We start from the raw sequence: 10,852 nt of genomic DNA, 5'->3' as shown, positions 1-10,852 counted from the left end.
AAGAGTACATTTTACTCTCACAGTAGTTCTTCATTGAGCTCAGAGAAGAGCAATTTCCTAACCCTATCTCCTAACCTAAATATTAAATGTTTGCTCCAGAGCTTTTTTTTTTTTTTTTTAATGTAAAAGGCTGTCTGTATTGTCAGTGTATGTAGATTGGAATCCATTCCAGATATTGGTGTGGTCAGTGAATATTCCTTATTTTTCCCTATTCTACCCACCAGATGCTTTGTGAAGAATTGTGGAATTTCTCAATGCATTTCACCAAGTGTGGCTTTTTCATGGAAATATAAACGGCAAAAATGAACCAGCTTATTGTAACCAAACTGGAATGAGAGGGAGACATGGGGAACCTAGCTGTCGGGTTCCCCCAGTGGGGCTGCAGGAGAGGCAGCAAACTGGGAAAGAGCTACTATTAACCACCACTAAAACTGCATATGTGACTGAATGAATTATCTCTTTGTGCTCTTCCCCCTCAACCTAAAAAGCAAATGAGTGTTGATTATTGCGTCCATGGCAGCCACAGGGTTGCTTACCAGTAATCCATTTTATTCTAGTTATTTGGTCTATATTAAAACCTAAGCTTTAAAAGTTTGGTATTCTGCCTTCTGAAAATGTTTTCTGTTTTCTATTTTGTCCTTTTAAACCACCTAATGTGTTTTTTTTAAATGGCATATTCAAAAATAATGAGAACTGTCTTTTGGGTAAAAATAAACGCTTGTCAACACTTTTGTGGGCAGAACTCATTTATACCTCGGTGGCCAGGACAAATTTTAGCCGGGTAAGCATGTGTTGGTTAACCTAACTCTAATTCGCATTCCTAAATTTGTATATGTTTAAGAACATATAAGGCATTTATGTGTTACACACTTTTTTATTATAGGTTGACAAAAGCACCAAAATGTAAGTTTGTGATTTTTGTTTATTTTTTTAAACGGTCTTTTGTATCTATTATAATATTAAACAGATGCACCCTGACACCTTTTGGGCTACAGGGGCATCTGCCAACTGGAGGCTTTATTTTTTTATTAATTGGGTCTCCAGCCTGTATGAGATGACTGACCTCACATGATTGGGAACCTCTCCAATGGTTCCATTGAGGATTTGAGCTGTCAGCGACAGCCGAGTTTGAGACTTGGCACTCCCCCAAAATGTGGGCCGGGTGGTCTGAGTAAATTTATTAGCCTATCAGCAGTTGAAAAAGATGGAGGCGGGCACAGACAGAAATTGGTTTAAGACTTTATAACTATGTTATGTTTTTAAACGTATGCTGGTTTTCAGAACAAAGGTTATTTTTATCAATGCGCAGGGCTTGAAAAATTTTAGGGTGTTTCACCAGTCAGCCATAAATTTCACCAGTCAGCATGACCGGACTATCGCCTTGCAATTTATGTTAACATTTTTTGGGGACAGATAGAGCTTTCTTTTGGAGGTATATAATCACCGCTGGGGGGGTTATTTTTTACTATATAATGAAAAAAGTACCGTAAATGTAAAAAAAACCCACAAAGTTTCCCTACTTTATGTTATAAAACATTTAGTCTTACCCATATTTTTAGTAAAACATAAAAGTCGGGGTCACGTCGGGTAAATAGACACCAAACATGTCAAGCCTTAAAATTGCGTGCCCCCGCAAAATTGCAAAAAATGCCCATAGGTGACGCTTAAAATGCTTTTACTGCTCATCAGTTTAGTGTTATCAGTGATTAATGGCTCTAAAATTATTGCTCGCACTCCGACGTTTGTGGCGATTATGTAACGTGCGGCACAATAGGCGCAAAACGTTTTCGCATGTAGGCGCACCCGACACATATATGCGTGTGTTTGCGGGGGGTGGGGACTTAAAAAAGAAAATTGTTTTATGCTTTAATTTTTGTATCGCTTTGTTTTTTTTTTTTACACACAACTTTATTGCTATGACATGCGTGGCTAAGAAGCCCCCTATGTGATAGCCAATTTACATGACGGGTCCTCTTTATGGAGACATCAGGGGTCTCCAAGACCCCTAATGTCACCTCGGGTCCCCCAGAGAAGCTCATGGGGGCCGCATCGGGCACAGCGGATCTCGGGACTGGCAACGGCAGTGACAGCTGCTAATAAAAGCGATCGAGCGTCTCTAGAGACGCCTGATCGCTTGAATGTAAAGCGGCCGGCTGTGTAATTACAACAGCCGACCGGGAAGCTGCTTATCGGGCTCCGCCGTCACGGACGAGTGGATTTTTCAAGCCCTGTTAATGCGGCTTGCTGACTTACTGTTTTTTAGCAAATCTGTACGAATATTGCAGCATTAAAATGATTATATGTGTTCATTTTCATGCTGAACACAGCCAGGATGAATTTATCAGCAAGGACAAATTCCATTAGCATCTATTCCACCGTCTGAATTTACTCTAACTGAAGAATTACACCAACATTTCTCCTAAGGAAGAAGTTGGATATTGGGTTATGAATGTTCGTAAACATAATTTAATAAATAAATAAAAAATAAATCTACTGGCACCTTGGTCAGGAATATAATAAGTTAGAGATAATTTGAAATCTATGTTCTGTTGTTGGCTAACAATGAAATGCATAATAATGATGATAATGTGAAGGTACTTTATTCCAATATTTGTTAATGCTGAAGGTTGGTGACTGCTACCATGTTATTCGAGCTGTAACATTTACTGCTCTTTTTGTCAAAGGTTACATCCTTTTTATTGCTTTCTTCCTTGACCTAAATGTAAAGGACCCAAAAGTGTGGGTGTGTGGGCTTTTTACCTTGGTTCATTTTCTTTGAAAGAGAAATATATATATTTATTTTGTTGCTTTTCTTCCCAGAAAAGTCCATTGTAATTAAAACTACCCCTTCTATTTGTCATAAGTTCTGTTGTATTTACATAAATGAACCTACTTTGGGATGCTTAAAGATATTTAACCCTTTTGTTTAGAATTCCAGGTCAAATTTAGCCATGTCATCATGTGTCTGGTGACTTGACTTAAACTCTTGACTTTGCACACCTAAGACCCTGTTCACATTGAGCGATTTACCGCGCGATATCGCTCTCCAATGCTTCTCAATGGGGCAAAGGGTCCTGCTGTCGTGGGTCGTGTCGCTACAGCAGGACCCTTTTTGGAGCGGATTTAGCCGCGTTTCAAGCTTGCTCAATGCAAGCATTTGCGCGATATCGCGCAAAATGCAAATCGTGCGACAAGCGAACCGCTCAATGTGAACGGGGCATAAAAGTGTTTGGTGTATCTCACAGGGAAGAATGTTCTGTATTTCTGTCACATATATGTTGGCAAAGTTTGCAGCGGGGTTTATTGCATTGTACTGTGCCATTCTGTGTAAGCGCCTGTTCTGGGGTCAGCTTACTGCGTACCAAAGGCTGCTACATTGGGGAAACTGGCCTTAAGCTGCAGCTCAGGATGAACCTACACAGGAGCTCGATCAAGAACCACAAAGAGGATGAATATTGCACTCCAGTAGGACATCACTTCTCCCAGAAGGATCACTCCATCCAAAACCTCAATATTAAAGTACTAAAAGGGAATTTTAAAAACTCTCATGAAAGGAAAACATTTGAGATGAAAATGATTTTACATTTCAACGCCATAAAGGAGGGACTTAATGTGGATTCTGGTTTTCTGACACACTACCAGAACTTTTTATGAATCTACAGAACATCACATTATTCATGTATGTTGTATATATGTCTATTTTCACGACATGCACCGCGCAGTGTTTTCAACCGTGATCGCCCGCGGCGTTATTGCAGAAGGAAAACGCGCAATCTGCCTGCGGATGACTGGGGTGCCATTAGAAAATAATGGCACTGACAGCACGATCGGCGGTGGTGTGCGATTCCGTGACCACCCAGCCATCCACTGATAGTGGTGTAAATTTGTTAATGATGTCTAGGGAATCATCTAAAATGTATTAGTTTTTTTTTGTTTTCCTTCTTTGCCTTATTGTATAGGTTAATGCTTTTGTATACTGCGGTTTCTTTATATTTATTGCTTCTTTTGAAGATATACATATGGATATGGTTCCTGGATATTTTCTTTGCCATCCATGTGGGACACAGGAATTCTGAAACAGTCAGGTTACAGTGGCAAGAAAAGTATATGAACTGGTTTTCTGCAGTAATTTGCCATAAAATGTGATCTGGTCATCTAAGTCACAATAGGCAAACACAATGTGCTTATGCTGATGAAACACTAACAATTCTAATTTCTCACACCAGCTCCCCAATATAATGCCACTTCTGTCAGTCATGCATTATTTGTTTGCTTGTGTGCTAGAAGATTGGATGCTTTTTCCTCAGTTCTGCTGAAAAGTCCTACCTTTTATCTTAAAGGAGAACTATGACATGAGTGATTTCCACTCACCTCATAGTTCTAAGGCTCAGTAGATCGGGAGGTGAGGGAACACATACCGGGTTCCCTCACCTCTCGATCCTGTCACGGCTCTCTGCCGTGACAGGGGGAGGGGCTGGATTCCCCTCTCCCCGCTCCGATCTGCCAGCGCTGACTGGCGGAACGGACGGGGGTGGGGGCGGGTACAGCTGGCTCTGCCTCCTAGACATTCAGAGCCAGCTGTCACTCACGCAGCAGGGCGGATCCCGTCATCTAAGTCGGGATCCGCTCCAGGTGCAGCGTCTCAGTATACCGCGAGCTGTAGCTCGTGGTATACTGAGCTTAGGGTAACGGGAGGACGCTAGTTTGTGTCCTCCCGTTACCCCAAGGAGAACTATGGGGAAAAACACTGACCCCATAGTTCTACTTTAAGTGACTTATTTTAGGACTTCTGCACTGATGTGTGAACTGGTTTCCACTTAGCTGCTATCTAAATCAGCAAATCCCTGGCTTTAGAGGCTGTACCTGGACCTGCTGGTCTGGAAGATTGTGGTCTTAGCCTGGAATGTGAGCTTCATGCATTGGACTCTGCATTGTGACACTTTCCAGACCTTTGTGTACTGTGTAGTAGAGTGGTTTCCAGGTCCAGAGCTGGGGCACATCCTCTGGTGTGACCGTTTCTGAAGGGTCCCTTAGTGTGTAAGGCCAGTTGTTACTGGTAGGGTTCATTTTTCAAATTTCACATCTTCATAATCTTCACCGTGGTAGGGGTTAAGGCTGGGGATTTGTGAGACTGTCGTAAGACTGTGCCAGAGCATTTTACCTTTACAAAGGGATTCACTAATAGGTGGTCCATGCCCAGTGAGGATGCTTCAGTTATCCACGTTAACCAAACTTCCACTTGAAGGGTTGGAGGTATACTTTACTTTTTTTGAGCGTCACTGAAAGGATGTTGAAATCCCTCCTTAGATCCAAGTTTGTATTAACTGGTTTGCCCCTTTGTCCTGTTTTGGCAGTAACTCTAATTTATTACTGTATCAGAATGGATTAAACTCCTTGCTACCAGTGCTGGAGTAGGTTACTGCATTGAGAAATGGTTAGAGCAGACATGTGAATTATTGTGCTTTTAGCTGTGCCTTTTTTTTTTATTAGCCTCTGAACTTGAGCTCTGCATAGGACTGATGTCTGTACAAATGTGTAGGACGCTTGTAAGATGTCCAGGGAACAGCTGATTTGTCTTCTTTATTTTGCACAGCGCTTTACATATTTGCACATTAACATCAGCCCCTGCCCTCAAGGAGCTTACAATCTAAGCTCGCATGCATACATACATACAGGGCGAATTTAGACTGGAACCAATTAACCTTCAAGCATATCTTTGGGAATGTGGGAGGAAATTAGAGGAAACCAGTGCAAGCACAGGGAGAGCATGCAAACCCCTGTGCTGCAAGACAGCAGTGCTAACCACTATGCCACTGTCCTTCCAATGTCCTTCAAAGGGACATGGTCTCTTTGAACCAGCTCTTGAAATTGTCATTAGCAATGCCTCAAGGAGCCACAGTATACTCTATGAAAGCACCAAAGATCTAGAAAAATGACAGGGTAGCCCCTTCTACCTTTCCCACCTTAGCGTTGTGTACTTTCAGATCCTTAACCTCTAACGCCTTTGGCAGGCCTTAAGCATGAATGGGGGTTTTTTACACAACCAGTTGGGGTTGCCAAGATCCCTGAGGAACAGGTCTCCTCTGCTTTTGAATGCTCATGATTCCACAACATCTTACCTATGGTTACTTCACATGGCTGCACGTTTATCCAGGCCTCCCTTGGGTTTCCTGCACTCTGGGAATCCTTGTTCCTATCTCAGTGTGAACTTGGCCTTGATCGTTATTCCCAGGTATTAACAAATAGTGCTGATTCCTAGTATTGCCTCTCACAGAGTTGGAGAGTTAGTCTTTTGGGACCAGTTTCCACTGATCCCTCCCCTTGGGACCAGTTGTTAAATGATTCTCACCTTGCAAGGTCCTGACCCCTCAGTGTCCTTCAAGGGCACCTGCAGTTTACTGCATTGGACTGTATGTCTGCCCTACTGTGTTTTCTTGGCATCCACATAGTGGGACACTTGGGTACATTTTTTTTAGCAAGGTATTTTTCTGAGAACCCAACTCCTGCAATTTCCACAATTTGGAGTTTTACCATGTGTTTTTTTTTCCTATTATAACCTACCATTTGATCTATATTGAAGTTTTAAGTTTAATTTGCAGATTTGTATCACAAATCAAATTTATTTAGCAACTTTCACTTCAGATGCAACTCTTAGATGCATATGTGCTGATCTCCATCTATCTGTGCATAAAAGTACATTTTAAACTTTTTGCTTTATTTGAGTCATGCAAGTTTATCTCAGTCACTGAGTAAGTGGATATTATGCAGTGTTGAATTTATACCCAGGTCCTTAAAATGTGCTGATGAAACCTTCAGTGGAAAATGATTAGCTTTTGCACATAGTACTGAAATGAGATTTAAAATGAAGGGGATGAACAAGATTAGTTTTAAAAGGTTGGCAAAAATAAAAAAATAAAGCTTGCCTTATGTTAGATATTTTAAATTGTTACATTATAGTGTCTAAATGTTTTTACTTCATATCTGTGTAGTCCGTTCAAATGTCCTAATGGCTAATGGCATACAAGCCCTAGTAGATACTTAGTTACATAGGTTTCCCACTGAGTTAAACCAATAGAAAAATAAATGAATTGAAAAACAAAGAACCTTAAAGTTGATCCAGAGTAAGGCAAAACAACTTTGTAAAGCAAAGTCCAATTTGCGCCACCATTCCCTTTTTAGTTGCCCTTTCTCTGCACACTAGAGTACTGCAACATCCTTTTTTGTAAACAGGGGACCAAGAATGTACTTCATATTTAAAGATGAAGTCTAATGCTTTGTCGAGGGGAATTGTATTGCTATGCCTTTCTCTCTCTCCCTCCCTTTTCTAAATGTAAGAAGGTATTTTACTTTCTCTAGAAACTGCAGCTTCTCATTGCAAGCTGTTATTAAAGGAAAACTCCAGTTAAAATATATTATGTTGGATTGCTACACAATCTATTTTGTAATTATAATCTGTAGCTGCTGTAATTCTAAAAAAATAAATAAACGTTCTTGTCCTGGTGTACAGATATTCTCAGAAATGACATTTCCTGCTTTTGTGATTGACTCACTGATTTTCTCAGAAGTCTGCACTAAGATGCAAGTAAAAGTTTAGGCATCCCTTGCAATAATCATTTTTAGTCCGACACTCCCTAAAGGTGCCCATAACACCTTACGGTTATCTGACAAACTTTTCGTACGATCGAACCGTCGTACAATTTTCGTACGATGGCCCCATCCTGCCCCGATTATCGAAAGGTTCAATCAGCGGTAGTTAAAAAAAAAAAAAAAAACCCCTGGGCGACTTGCGGTAATTGACCGCAATTATTTTTCAATAATCGATCGGCTTCCGATCAGTTGGCCCTGTTCGCGGCTCCACACACGCTGTGCGCTGCACCTCCTCATCACCTCACACTCGTCGCTGCCAGACCCGCCTGCATCCACGCTCTTCACACTGCACCTCCTCCCTGCCTTACACTCACTGCCTGCCCACATCCACGATCAGCACAGGGACGCGGGGAGATGTAGTAAGGAGGAGCAGGTGTGGGGGGATGACAGCCACCAAAAGACAGGCCCGATCTCAGAAGCAAGTTGCTGGAAGACTGCTGTCCTCTATAGTCGGTGCCATTCTGCATTCATTGCTGTATAATTTTACACTTTCCTTTTCACTATATTGCACACCACACTATTTTTTTCTTTTTTACTTCCACAGCTCCAAGCTTGCTCCTGTGATGGAGTCCCATTTCAATACAAACTAGTAGTCCATCACTGGAGCCATTTTTAAAAATGTATTTGATTGTTTATCCGATTAACCGAACTTAATAATCGGCTAACTAATTGATTTTGAAAATAATCATTAGCTGCAGCTCTGAATGAATTACACTGCACCTGCCCTTCAGTTGTCGGTTGGGTATTTTGGTGTCCTTACTGATTGGTACTATCTGTGGTTATATTAACAAACGGGGAGGCCACTAATAGGAGCCACCCCTAGCTTTGTGTTTTTTATTTAGCATCCTACTTTTGTATGTGGCACTGTGACCAAGTGGTCAAGATCCACAAATCTTTACTGTCTTCTTCAATTACGCAGAGAAAAGTGTTTTACAGGAAGTACAGAAATCCCATTTTTACATGCAATGTTTTTGTTCTCTGTGTGCGAAATGAGCTATTTTGTTTTTGTATACCTATTTATGATTGATATACTGATTTATAGCCATTTAGAGATTTTTGTCAGGTCAGTGCCCATATAACTATGCTGATATGCAAACTGTGAAGGTCTGTCTTCCTGCAAATCAATATGTTTACGTGACCTTTTTGTTAATTTGTGGAAAATATTCTGACCTGCAACTGACAAACTAACATACATTTATTTCATTATGTGTGTTGATTGTCCTTTTCAAATCTAAACGTTTAGCTTGCTATTGCTTAATACTGCAGAATATTTATACTTCAAGGGTAAAGGTAGCATTAACTATGCTTTTTTTTTTTTTATGGCCCACCAGAGTAGCCGAACAAAGCTGTGGCAGCATTTTACAGATAGACTTTTTCTGAAAAGAATATTCTTGTTGTAACCTACCTATACTTACTGGGTCAAATGTTTATTCTCTGGCTTTTATTGAGTATTCTAGTTCTTGGGCTGCAAATATGTGTTTGTAAAATGCAATTAACTGTACTAAATTCAGGAAAACTCTTTTTTATTTTTAGTTTTATGTAGTTAGTAGTTTGGGAAGGTGTTGTATAAATATAACAATGGTGTATAGTAAAAACAAAAAAAAACAAAACAAACCTTTTGAACGTTTCAGTTTCTCATCTCATTACTTTTCTCATACAATTCTTGTAATTTTTGGGATACTATCATTTAGTAATTTTAATGTGAACGGTCTCCTTTAGATATTTTGTAACAGTAGCAGAAGAAATATATTTTCCTGAGATCGTGTCTCATTATTTGCTTATTTAGCATAATGCAAAATATTGTCAAGACCACTGTTAAACTCTCCTTTTCATTCTATTTGGAGTAGTCATTGCTGATTTCAGGTAAGCAGACCAAAACGCCAGCCTACTTAGCATTTTTGATGTATTACTTTGACACTTAATAAAGTTATTAAAAGCAGGTTTGTTTTTTTTAACCATTTGCCGTCCGCCCGTTGTGAAAAAACGAACAGACGGCAAACTCACATTGGCGGGTAAATAGACAGCTTTTTTTTTCCTGCTTGGGCGCCCCCGGCCAGAAAAAAAACCTGTCTATTGTAAACAGCCTTTACCGGCTGTTGCACATCTAAGCGATCGGCGGCTCTATAGCCTGCCAATCGCTTGTATGTGCCTGCCTGCGGATGCCCCCCCTAGTGCTGCCGTCGCTGTCCCGCTGCCACCCCCCCTCCTGCACCCTCACCTTCAATCCCGGGATCCGCTGCCCCATCTGCGGCCCGAGACCGACTCGGGAGGGTGTCAGGAGGAAGATGGGAGGGAGAACAGCATCTTCCTCCTTGCTGATCTCCCTCCGTAGTATGAATGCGGAAGTAATGTATATTCACTTCCGCATTCACCTGTCAGTCCACTGGCTGCTATAGCCAGAGAGACTAAGCTGATGAAGCAGATTTCTGCTGCTTCATCAGCTTCTTTGGGGGTCCCCCGGTGACAGGGGTCTTAAAGACCCCTAATGTCTCCATAAAGAGGACCTGTCAGTGTGCCTGCGCTATTATATAGGGGGATTGTTATCCCCCTATGTGATAGCAATAACATTAAGTGTAAAAAAAAAAAAAAAATTTAAGTCCCCCACTCCTACATTTCCGCACATATAAACGTAAGTAGGCGTCAGAGCGCGAAAACGACAATTGCGTTACACCTGTTGCATATTGCCGCGACCGGCGGAATGAGAGCAATAATTTTAGGACCATCAATCACTGATAACACTAAACTGATAAGTGGTAAAAGCTTTCAAAGCGTCGCCTATGGCCAATTTTAGGTATTATAGTTTTTTGAGGTTTCGCGGGCGTGCACAATTTTAAGGCTTGACATATTTGGTGTCTTTACCAGATGTGACCCTGTCTTTAATATTTTACCGAAATATTGGGTAATAAGTGTTTTTTAGTTTTAATGTAGGGGAAACTTTTTTTTTTTTTTTATTCCCGGTAATTTTTCCTTACTATAGTAAAAAATCCTAGTGGTGATTAAATACCACCAAAATAAAGCTCCATCTGTCCACCAAAAAATGGTCTAAAATGCATTTCAGTATAGCATTGCATGACAGAATAAATGTCAAAGTACTGCAGTGCTGAATACTGAAAAATGGCCTTGACAAGAAGGGGGTTTAACACAACGGACTTAAAGTGGTTAATTATAGGGACTGGCAGACTGCAGACCTGTATATTTTATATAT

Source organism: Nanorana parkeri, unplaced genomic scaffold, assembly GCF_000935625.1.
Source record: "Nanorana parkeri isolate BGI_ZX_2015 unplaced genomic scaffold, ASM93562v1 scaffold1986, whole genome shotgun sequence".
In the NCBI taxonomy this organism is placed as follows: Eukaryota; Metazoa; Chordata; class Amphibia; order Anura; family Dicroglossidae; genus Nanorana; species Nanorana parkeri.
Note: the sequence above shows the minus strand (reverse complement) of the source record.